The sequence below is a fragment of the Muntiacus reevesi genome, chromosome X, assembly GCF_963930625.1.
Source record: "Muntiacus reevesi chromosome X, mMunRee1.1, whole genome shotgun sequence".
Classification (NCBI taxonomy): Eukaryota; Metazoa; Chordata; class Mammalia; order Artiodactyla; family Cervidae; genus Muntiacus; species Muntiacus reevesi.
The window spans coordinates 132,059,722-132,069,208 of NC_089271.1; the positions used below are offsets into that span (position 1 = coordinate 132,059,722).

The following is a 9,487-nucleotide window of genomic DNA, read 5'->3' on the forward strand; positions in this document are numbered from 1 at the left end:
AAAATGTAAAAAAATATATCACAAGGATTTGGATGTTCATGTGGGCCCCTTTGGAACACTGTAGCCCATAGACCCCATGCTACCTACTGATCAACTGCACTGGCTGTTTCTCCCCTGGGTTGTATGTACCATTATATCATAAACACTTTTTTGCTCTTAAAGCCCTGTGAGAGGGCGGGTGCATTCACAATGCCAAATATTAAAAAAAAAAAAAAAATGTTAAAAATGGATGCTAATTCATGTTACCACATCTGGCCACAGATCCCTTGGAAAAGACTTAAAATTACAAGTGATCGTATTTTCTCCTGGCCTTGAAAATGAAGCTTGAATAAAAGAACCTAGCAAGTGCTTGCTTCGGCAGCACATATACTAAAATTGGAATGATACAGAGAAGATTAGCATGGCCCCTCGGCAAGGATGACATGCAAATTTGTGAAACATTAAAAAAAAAAAAAAAGAAGCCAGTGAATTGTTTATTTGGTACTTTTCATTATTTTATTAGTTTTCCACATGAATAGCAAAAAATGATCTTGAACAATGCCAACTCTTATTTGTTAACCACCTAGTATTGTAGCTTAGACTTATTCATATCTAAAAATTTGTACCTTTCTGTTCTAATTTCATATAGACAGAAACATGATCTGTTTCAAGATAAATGTGGATATAAGCATTTCAGGTGTATTTACATCAAAATTCAGAATTTTCTTTGATAAACTTTTATAGAGTCTATGTATACATATTTCCTGTCTCACGGAGTTTATAATCTATTAAGAATTACAAGAGATGTGAGATAATGACATCTTTTATTGAGAGCTCGGTAGTGCCAAACACCTTTTCTCCAGATGACTTCCTTTAGTCCTCACAGGAAACTATTAAAGTAGTAGTATTAGTATCTTAATTGTATACATAAGTACGTGAGTCTTGGGGGAGGGGGTCAAATAAAATGGCCAGTCACAGAACTTACAACAGTGGCATGGGGGATAAAGGCCAGGTCTGTCTGATGCTGGAGTTCTTAACTGACAAAACATCATAATGCAAAGTTTATTAAAGTGATTCTGGTGTGAAAACCTGCTGGTTAGTCTCCAAGAAACCAAAGTCTGTGGGTCCCTTGGGATGGGGGAATAGAGAATAGGGTTGCAGAGTTGACACAGCAAAGAACTGCTGAAAGGGCATCACCAGGTGTGGAGCCTGAGGCTGAATTTTACTCATGGGTGGAGACCTCACCTGGTTCAGATATAGCAAGGACTGACAGATTGATAGCTCTCTTGTGATTCTGCGGGATATGGTGAATGATTGTTTTAAGTCAGGAGTGATTTAATTGATTAATCGCACAAACAAATAAGACAGAACAGGGTAAATAGCATAAAGGAGCTTTGCATAAAATGCCATTGGGATTCAGATAATACAAAATAAGAAAAAAAGCTCGCATTTCCAGAATGCTTTCTCTATGCCAAGCATTGTGCTAAGTGCCTTACATGCAATCACTTAATCCTCACAATGCTTATTTTATGAAGTGGTATCTTTTCATGCCCATAGATAACTTTGAGAAGTTGTGTTTTGTCAAGGCCACACAGTTAGTAAGCAGTGGATCTAGATTCAGGCCCAGATCTGTCTGGTTGACCTCAAAGAGTATCTTGGTGCATGACTCAGGACAGTCATTATGAAGCAGGTGACACTTGAGATGGACCCTAAAGGAAAGGTAGGTGGTCACAGGCAGAAACTGTCCTCAGTAAGAAGACAGAGCCAGCACAAAGGTGCACATGTGGGAGGGTGTGGAGCTGAGTGCAGAAACTGCAAATGGTACAGTTTGCCTAGAGCTTCATTTGGTTGAAGAGCTACAGGGGAAGAGAAGATTGAAGAGAGCAGTTGAGACCACATTTTGGATGTCTCTGAATTCCAAGCTGAAGAATTTGTACTATGTAGTTGTGTTAGTTTGCTAGGGCTACCACAAAGTACCACACGCTGGATGGCTCAAAGAACAGAAATTTATTATCTCAAAGTTCAGGATGCTAGGAGTCTAAGATCAAGGTGTTCATGGCAGGGTCATTTCCTTCTGACAGCTGTGAGAACGACCTGTACCAAGCTTCTCTCTTGACCTGTAGGTCATCTTTTCTCTATGTCTCAAGTTATCTTTCTTTTGTCTGTATCTGTGTCCAATATCTCCTCTTCTTTTAAGGATACCAGTCAGATTGAATTAGAGTCCATCTTAATGACCTCCATAAAGACCCAGTCTCCAAAAGGGAACCCTCCTAAACAGTTGGTAAGGATGTAGATTGGTATGGTCACTATAGAAAACAGTTTGGAGGTTCCCAAAAAAACTAAAAATAGAGTTACCATATGTTTCAGCAATCCCACTCCTGGGTCCTGGGTGTATATCTGGACAAAACTATAATTCAAAAAGATACATGCACCCCAATGTTCATTGCAACACTATTTATAATAGCCAAGATATGGAAACAAACGAAATGTCCACTGACAGATGAATGGTTAAAGATGTGGTACATATATGCAATGGAATACTACTCAGCCTTTAGAAAGAATGAAATATTGCCATTTGCAGCAATGTGGATAGACCTAGTGATTATCATACTAAGTGAAGTAAGTCATAAAGAGAAAGACAAGTGCTATATGATATCACTTATATTTGGAATCTAAACTGTGACACAAATGAACTTATTTACAAAACAGAAACAGGCATAGAGATCAGACTTGTGGTTGCCAAGGAGGGGGTGAGGGGGGGTTGGATTGGAAATCTGGGACTAGAAGATACAAACCATTACATAGAGAATGGATAAACAACAAGGTCCTACTGTATAGCATAGGGAACTATATTCAATATCCTGCAATAAACCATCATGGAAAAGAATATGAAAAAGAATGTATATATATATATATATATGACTGAATCACTTTGCTGTACAGTAGAAATTAACACAACATTGTAAATCAACTATATTTCAGTAAAATAAATGTTTAATAAAAGAACTTGTCTCTAAATAAGTACCTTATATACTGAGGTACTAAGGGTTGAGAAAAGGAAAGATTCCCATCTGAATGCAGAGTTCCAAAGAATAGCAAGGAGAGATGAAAAAAAAGCCTTCCTCAGTGATCAATGCAAAGAAATAGAGGAAAACAACAGAATGGGAAAGACTAGAGATCTCTTCAAGAAAATTAGAGATACCAAGGGAACATTTCATGCAAAGATGGGCTCCATAAAGGGCAGAAATGGTATGGACCTAACAGAAGCAGAAGATATTAAGAAGAGGTGGCAAGAATACACAGAAGAACTGTACAAAAAAGATCTTCACGACCCAGATGACCACGATGGTGTGATCACTCACCTAGAGCCAGACATCCTGGAATGTGAAGTCAAGTGGGCCTTAGAAACCATCACTAGGAACAAAGCTAGTGGAAGTGATGGAATTCCAGTTGAGCTATTTCAAATCCTGAAAGATGATGCTGTGAAAGTGCTGCACTCAATATGCCAGCAAATTTGGAAAACTCAGCAGTGGCCACAGGACTAGAAAAGTCAGTTTTCATTCCAATCCCAAAGAAAGGCAATGCCAAAGAATGCTCAAACTACCACACAATTGCACTCATCTCACATGCTAGTAAAGTAATGCTCAAAATTCTCCAAGCCAGGCTTCAGAAGTACATGAACTGTGAACTTCCAGATGTTCAAGCTGGTTTTAGAAAAGGCAGAGGAACCAGAGATCAAATTGCCAACATCCGCTGGATCATCAAAAAAGCAAGAGAGTTCCAGGAAAACATCTATTTCTACTTTATTGACTATGCCAAAGCCTTTGACTGTGTGGATCACAACAAACTGTGGGAAATTCTGAAAGACAGAGGAATACCAGACCATCTGAGCTGTCTCTTGAGAAACCTGTATGCAGGTCAGGAAGCAGCAGTTAGAACTGGACATGGAACAACAGACTGGTTCCAAATAGGAAAAGGAGTACGTCAAGGCTGTATATTGTCACCCTGCTTATTTAACTTATATGCAGAGTACATCATGAGAAACGCTGGGCTGGAAGAAGCACAAAGCTGGAATAAAGATTGCCGGGAGAAATATCAATAACCTCAGATATGCAGACGATACCACCCTTATGGCAGAAAGTGAAGAGGAACTAAAAAGCCTCTTGATGAAAGTGAAGGAGAGTGAAAAAGTTGGCTTAAAGCTCAACATTCAGAAAACTAAGATCATGGCCTCTGGTCCCATCACTTTATGGCAAATAGATGGGGAAACAGTGGAAACAGTGTCAGACTTTATTTTTTTGGGCTCCAAAATCACTGCAGATGGTGACTGCAGCCATGAAATTAAAAGACGCTTACTCCTTGGAAGGAAAGGTATGACCAACCTGGATAGCATATTTAAAAGCAGAGACATTGCTTTGCCAACAAAAGTCTGTCTAGTCAAGGCTGTGGTTTTTCCAGTAGTCATGTATGGATATGAGAGTTGGATGGTGAAGAAAGCTGAGCGCCGAAGAATTGATGCTTTTGAACTGTGGTGTTGGAGAAGACTCTTGAGAGTCCCTTGGACTGCAAGGAGATCCAACCAGTCCATCCTAAAGGAGATCAGCCCTGGGTGTTCATTGGAAGGACTGATGTTGAAGTTGGAACTCCAATACTTTGGTCACCTCATGCGAAGAGTTGCCTCATTGGAAAAGACCCTGATGCTGAGAGGGATTGGGGGCAGGAGGAGAAGGGGATAATAGAGGATGAGATGGCTGGATGGCATCACCGACTCAATGGACATGGGTTTGGGTGGACTCCGGGAGTTGGTGATGGACAGGGAGGCCTCGCGTGCTGCGGTTCATGGGGTTCCAAAGAGTCGGACACGACTGAGCGACTGAACTGAACTGAACTGAAGGGTTGAGACTTCAGCATATGAATTGTGGGGGGCGGGGAACAGAATTCAAGCTGTAACACTAGTCAGGCTGCTGGTTCAGTGGTTTTAAGGAGTCTGCTTTATTGTGGGAAAACTGTTGTTTAATGTCAGACTTTCAAACTGGGTACATAAAATCAAGTGATGCAAATCATATGAAATAAACAGGGTAATAAATCTCAGAGGCATCAGTGTGGTGAGAAGATAAAGAAAATCTTTCTATTTAAAACAAGAACCAACTACGGACATTTTTACATCAAGAGAAAGGGCATTATTCACATCCAGGGAGATGCTTCTTTGTTTTGGAAAATGTCTTGATGGCATATTTGAGTTTGAATGGTGAACCCCATATCCCTCACTCCAGCCCTAGGCATTGTTGGAAAGAGGAGGATAAGGCAAAGGAAGGATTCAATTTATCATTATACTAAAGGTTGACTTTGAAAAATAGGAATCAGGTGGTGATGATGTAAGGCAAAAGGAAGATGCGAATACTGAGAGAAGGGGTAGGGAAGAGCAAGGAGAAGTAAGACAGGGCAGTAGGAAACATTAGGAAGAAAGCTGGACAATTCAATATAAAAATGGGAGCAGACAGGGGTGTATAATATTCAATTTTAAGTTGTTTTTTATATTTTAGTAATGTACTGCCCTCCTTTCAAAAGGCTTCTTCTACATGTAAGATCCTTTGATAGTGGTGTTTAGGGGAGATGAATGGGAAAAGACCTGAACACTTTAATTAGGTCTACATGGGAAAAAGAAAAAAATGACTAGAGAAACCAAGATGTTCCTGAGATCAAGAGTTTAGTGGAAATAAAATCCAAGAGTTCTGAGATTAGGCCAAGTGGGGACCACCACTACTTATTAACAGTGTGGCCTTGAAGAAGTCACTAACCTCTTTAGCCTCAGTTTCCTCATCTTGAAAGTGGAGACAAAAAGAACTTTTGTGCCATTCTCTTAGTGTATATTATTTTCAATCAATATTTATTTTAAGCTTGCTGCATTCACAGATTAAATGAGGCAATGGTTGTGAAATGTTTGGAACACCACCAGACACATAATTAAGAGTGAAATAAGTATTAGCTGTGGGAAGGACCAAGGGACTTCTAGCAGTACTTGGAATGGAGGCTCAAAGTACTTTTTTTTCTAACAATTGAAAGGAAGGATGAGGCCAAAAGGAGGGAGGTCTTGGGAACACCAAAGCTGGAAACATCTGGGTTCCTCTGGGGAGTAAGGGGAGGTCTGTAGGAGTGTAGTATGCATAGGAAGAATAAAATGGACAAAGTTCCTGGAAGAATATCAAGGGAAAATATCTCTTTTAATTAATTCAATCAAGGATGGGTGCTTCTCATTTCACTGTTGCTCTTTCTTTCTGTGTGTCTCACAGTTTGGCTCTTTTTTTAGCAACTGTGCTGCAGAGTGAGTGCCTCCTCCGTGCCCATTTATGTTTTGTTTTGACAAATTGCAAGGATGCAGAAAAGCACAGAGAAAAACCTCATAGACACCTATGTGCCCACCGCCCAGTTCTAGTAAATCTTTACATTCTACTTTGCTTCCTTCTTTTCTTTTTATTTACTTCTTTTTGAGAAATTAGACATTATAGGTACCATGGAAGCCGCTGGATTCTTCTTCCTCCCTTTCGGTCTATGAATGCCTCTCCCTGGAATATAGTTCTCTGGCATATAGTATGGATTAGGCTCAACAGTAGCCCAGGACCCTGAATTCAGTGTTCATCATTCTTATGTATGCTGTCGTACTTTTAACACTTAACAACTGTGTTTATAAACAATATTCTCTTATAGGTGTACAACATATTGTTTTAAAATTTTATAGATTATACTCCATTTATAGTTATTATAAAATATTGGCTGTATTTCCTATGCTGTACAATATATCCTTGTGACTTATATATTTCATACATAGCAGTTTATACCTCTTAATCCTCTACTCCTATCTTGACCCTCCCCTGTTCCCGCTTCCCAGAGGTAACCACTAGTTTGTTTTCTATATCTGTGAATACGTTTCTTTTTTTGTTATATTCATGAGTTTATGTTTTAGATTCTACATATAAGTGATTATAAGCCTTTAAGTTTAATGAGGCTCCATTTATTTATTTTTGGTTTTGTTTCCTTTGCCTTGGGAGACAGATCCAAAAAAATATTGCTGTGATTTATGTCAAAGAGTGTTCTGCTTAGGTTTTCTTCTAGGAGTTTTATAGTTTCTGGTCCTATACTTAAGTCTTTAATCCATTTTGAGTTTATTTTTTAATATGGTCTGTGAAAATGTTTCAATTTCATTCTTTCACACGTAGCTGTCCAGTTTTCCCAGCACCACTTATTGAAGAGACTATCTTCTCCATTGTATATTCTTGCCTCCTTTGTCATAGATTAGGTGCCCATAGGTGCATGGACATGGTATGCGTGCATGCATACTAAGTCCCTTCAGTCGTGTCTGACTCTTTGCAACCCTATGGACTGTAGCCCACCAGGCTCCTCTGTCCATTGGATTCTCCAGGCAAGAATACTGAAGTGTGTTGCCTTTCCTTTCTCCAGGGGATCTTCCTGACCCAGAGATTGAACCCGCGTCTCCAATGACTCCTGCATTGCTGGCAGATTCTTTACCGCTGAGCCACTGGGGAAGCCAGGCATGGTATAGTATTCTCTTTTAATATCCTTCTTTTATTTTTCAGTAAAGTTTTATTATTTCCCCTTTCCCCCAAAGTTCTGTACATATTTTGTTTGATTTATTCCTAGGTACTATATTAGTCAGGGCTCACCAAAGAAATAGAAATAATAGGATATAGCTACATCTGTATCTATATCTATCTATATATGTCGATATAGATATGCTTCCCTGGTGGCTTGGTGGTAAAGAATCCACCTGCCAATGCAGGAGACTTGGATTCAGTCCCTGGCTTAGGAAGATCCCCTGGAGAAGGAAATGGCAGCCCACTCCAGTATTCTTGCCTGGGAAATCCCATGGACAGAGGAGCCTGACGAGCTACAGTCTATGGTGTGGCAGAGTAGCACACGACTGAATGACTAACACGTTCACGTCACTTTCAAAAGGAGATTTGTTATAGGAATTGGCTCTCATGGCTATGGAGGCTGAGAAGTCCCGCAGTCTTCTGTCTGCAAACTGGAGAGCCAGGACAGTCAGTGGTATAATTCAGTCTGAGTCAAAGACCTGAGAACCAGGGGAGTTGATAGTGTAACTCCCAATCTGAGGCCAAAGACCTGAGAACAAGATGGCTACTGGTACAAGTCCCAGAGTCTGAAGGCCCAAGATCCAGGAGCTCTGATGTCCAAAGGCAGGAAAAATAAATGGACATCCAGCTCAAGAAAAAAAGAATTTGTTCTTTTTTTTTTTTCTTTTTTGTTCTATTTGGGCCCTCAACAAATTGGAAAATGCCCACCCACATTGGGTGAGAGCAGATCTCTTTACTCAGACTACTGATTCAAATGCTAATCTCTTCTGGCAGCAGCCTCATAGTCTCACCCAGAAATAATGTTTTACCAGTTATCTGGTCATTCCTTAGCCCAGTCAAGTTGGCATGTGAAATTAAACAAAATTATAATATTTTTTATATATAATTATATATCATAATTTTGTTGCTATTTTAAAAATTTGTTTCAATTCATATATTTTATCTGCTTCTTATATATAAGAATGCAACACATATTTTTATAAAATCTTTTATCTAACAACATTGCCCATATCTCTTACTATTTCATTATATGCAGAGAATCCAATCATGTCATTTGAATATAATGTAATATAATATAATACAATATTTTGTATTATATTCAGTATTACATATTTGAATATAATATTTTCCTTACCTTTGTATCCTTTAATTTCAGATACTATATTTTTCATTTTGTAATTGTCATTTAAAGGAGTGTGTGTGGGTGTTTATACCCTAGTGAAATTCTCCCTTTTTCCGTCTGTCTTCTCCATCTTTTCCTCTATCTGATTAAATATATTCATGATAGATATTCTTGGGACACTCTTCTGGGCAGGTCCCAAACTCTAATCTTTATCTAGTGAGTTTTATATTGCTTTTCACAGCCTTGACAGATATCATAAAATGTCCTGAGGACAAAATCAGCTATGTACTTGAGATCAAACTTCCTGCCAAGTCTCTTCCTAAAGTTTATTAGTCTTCCCATAGTATAAGCTTTTAGTTTTGTTGTACATCTTTACTATATTTTTAAAAATTGTTTTATTAACCTCTGCAATCTTTATTACTTTCTTATCTTTCTAACTTTTTGAGTTGTACAACATGTTCACTAATTATTTTACATCTTCCTTTCTGAGATTAGTATCTGTGGAATAAATTTACTTGAACTTCTGCTTTAGTAGGGCTTCCTGGTGGCTCAGCAGTAAAGAATCCACCTGCCAAAGCATGTTCAATCCCTGGGTCAGGAAGATCCCCTGGAGAGGGCATGACAACCCACTCCAGTATTCTTGTCTGGGAAGTCCCAAGGACAAACGAGCCTCGTGGGCTATAGTCCATGGGGTCACAAAGAGTCAGACACGACTGAGCAGCTAAAACAACTGCTTTAGCTGTATCCTCCCGGTTTGTGATACACAGTACTTTCA

At 39.0% G+C, this 9,487-nt stretch overlaps 1 non-coding gene across 1 annotated transcript; it reads left to right on the top strand.

The window, feature by feature from the left end:
• The first annotated feature begins 345 nt into the window (after nucleotides 1–345).
• LOC136154885 (U6 spliceosomal RNA) lies at nucleotides 346–452 on the top strand. Its single transcript, XR_010660589.1, has one exon. It is a non-coding gene; the product is annotated as a U6 spliceosomal RNA (small nuclear RNA).
• The last annotated feature ends 9,035 nt before the right edge of the window (nucleotides 453–9,487 follow it).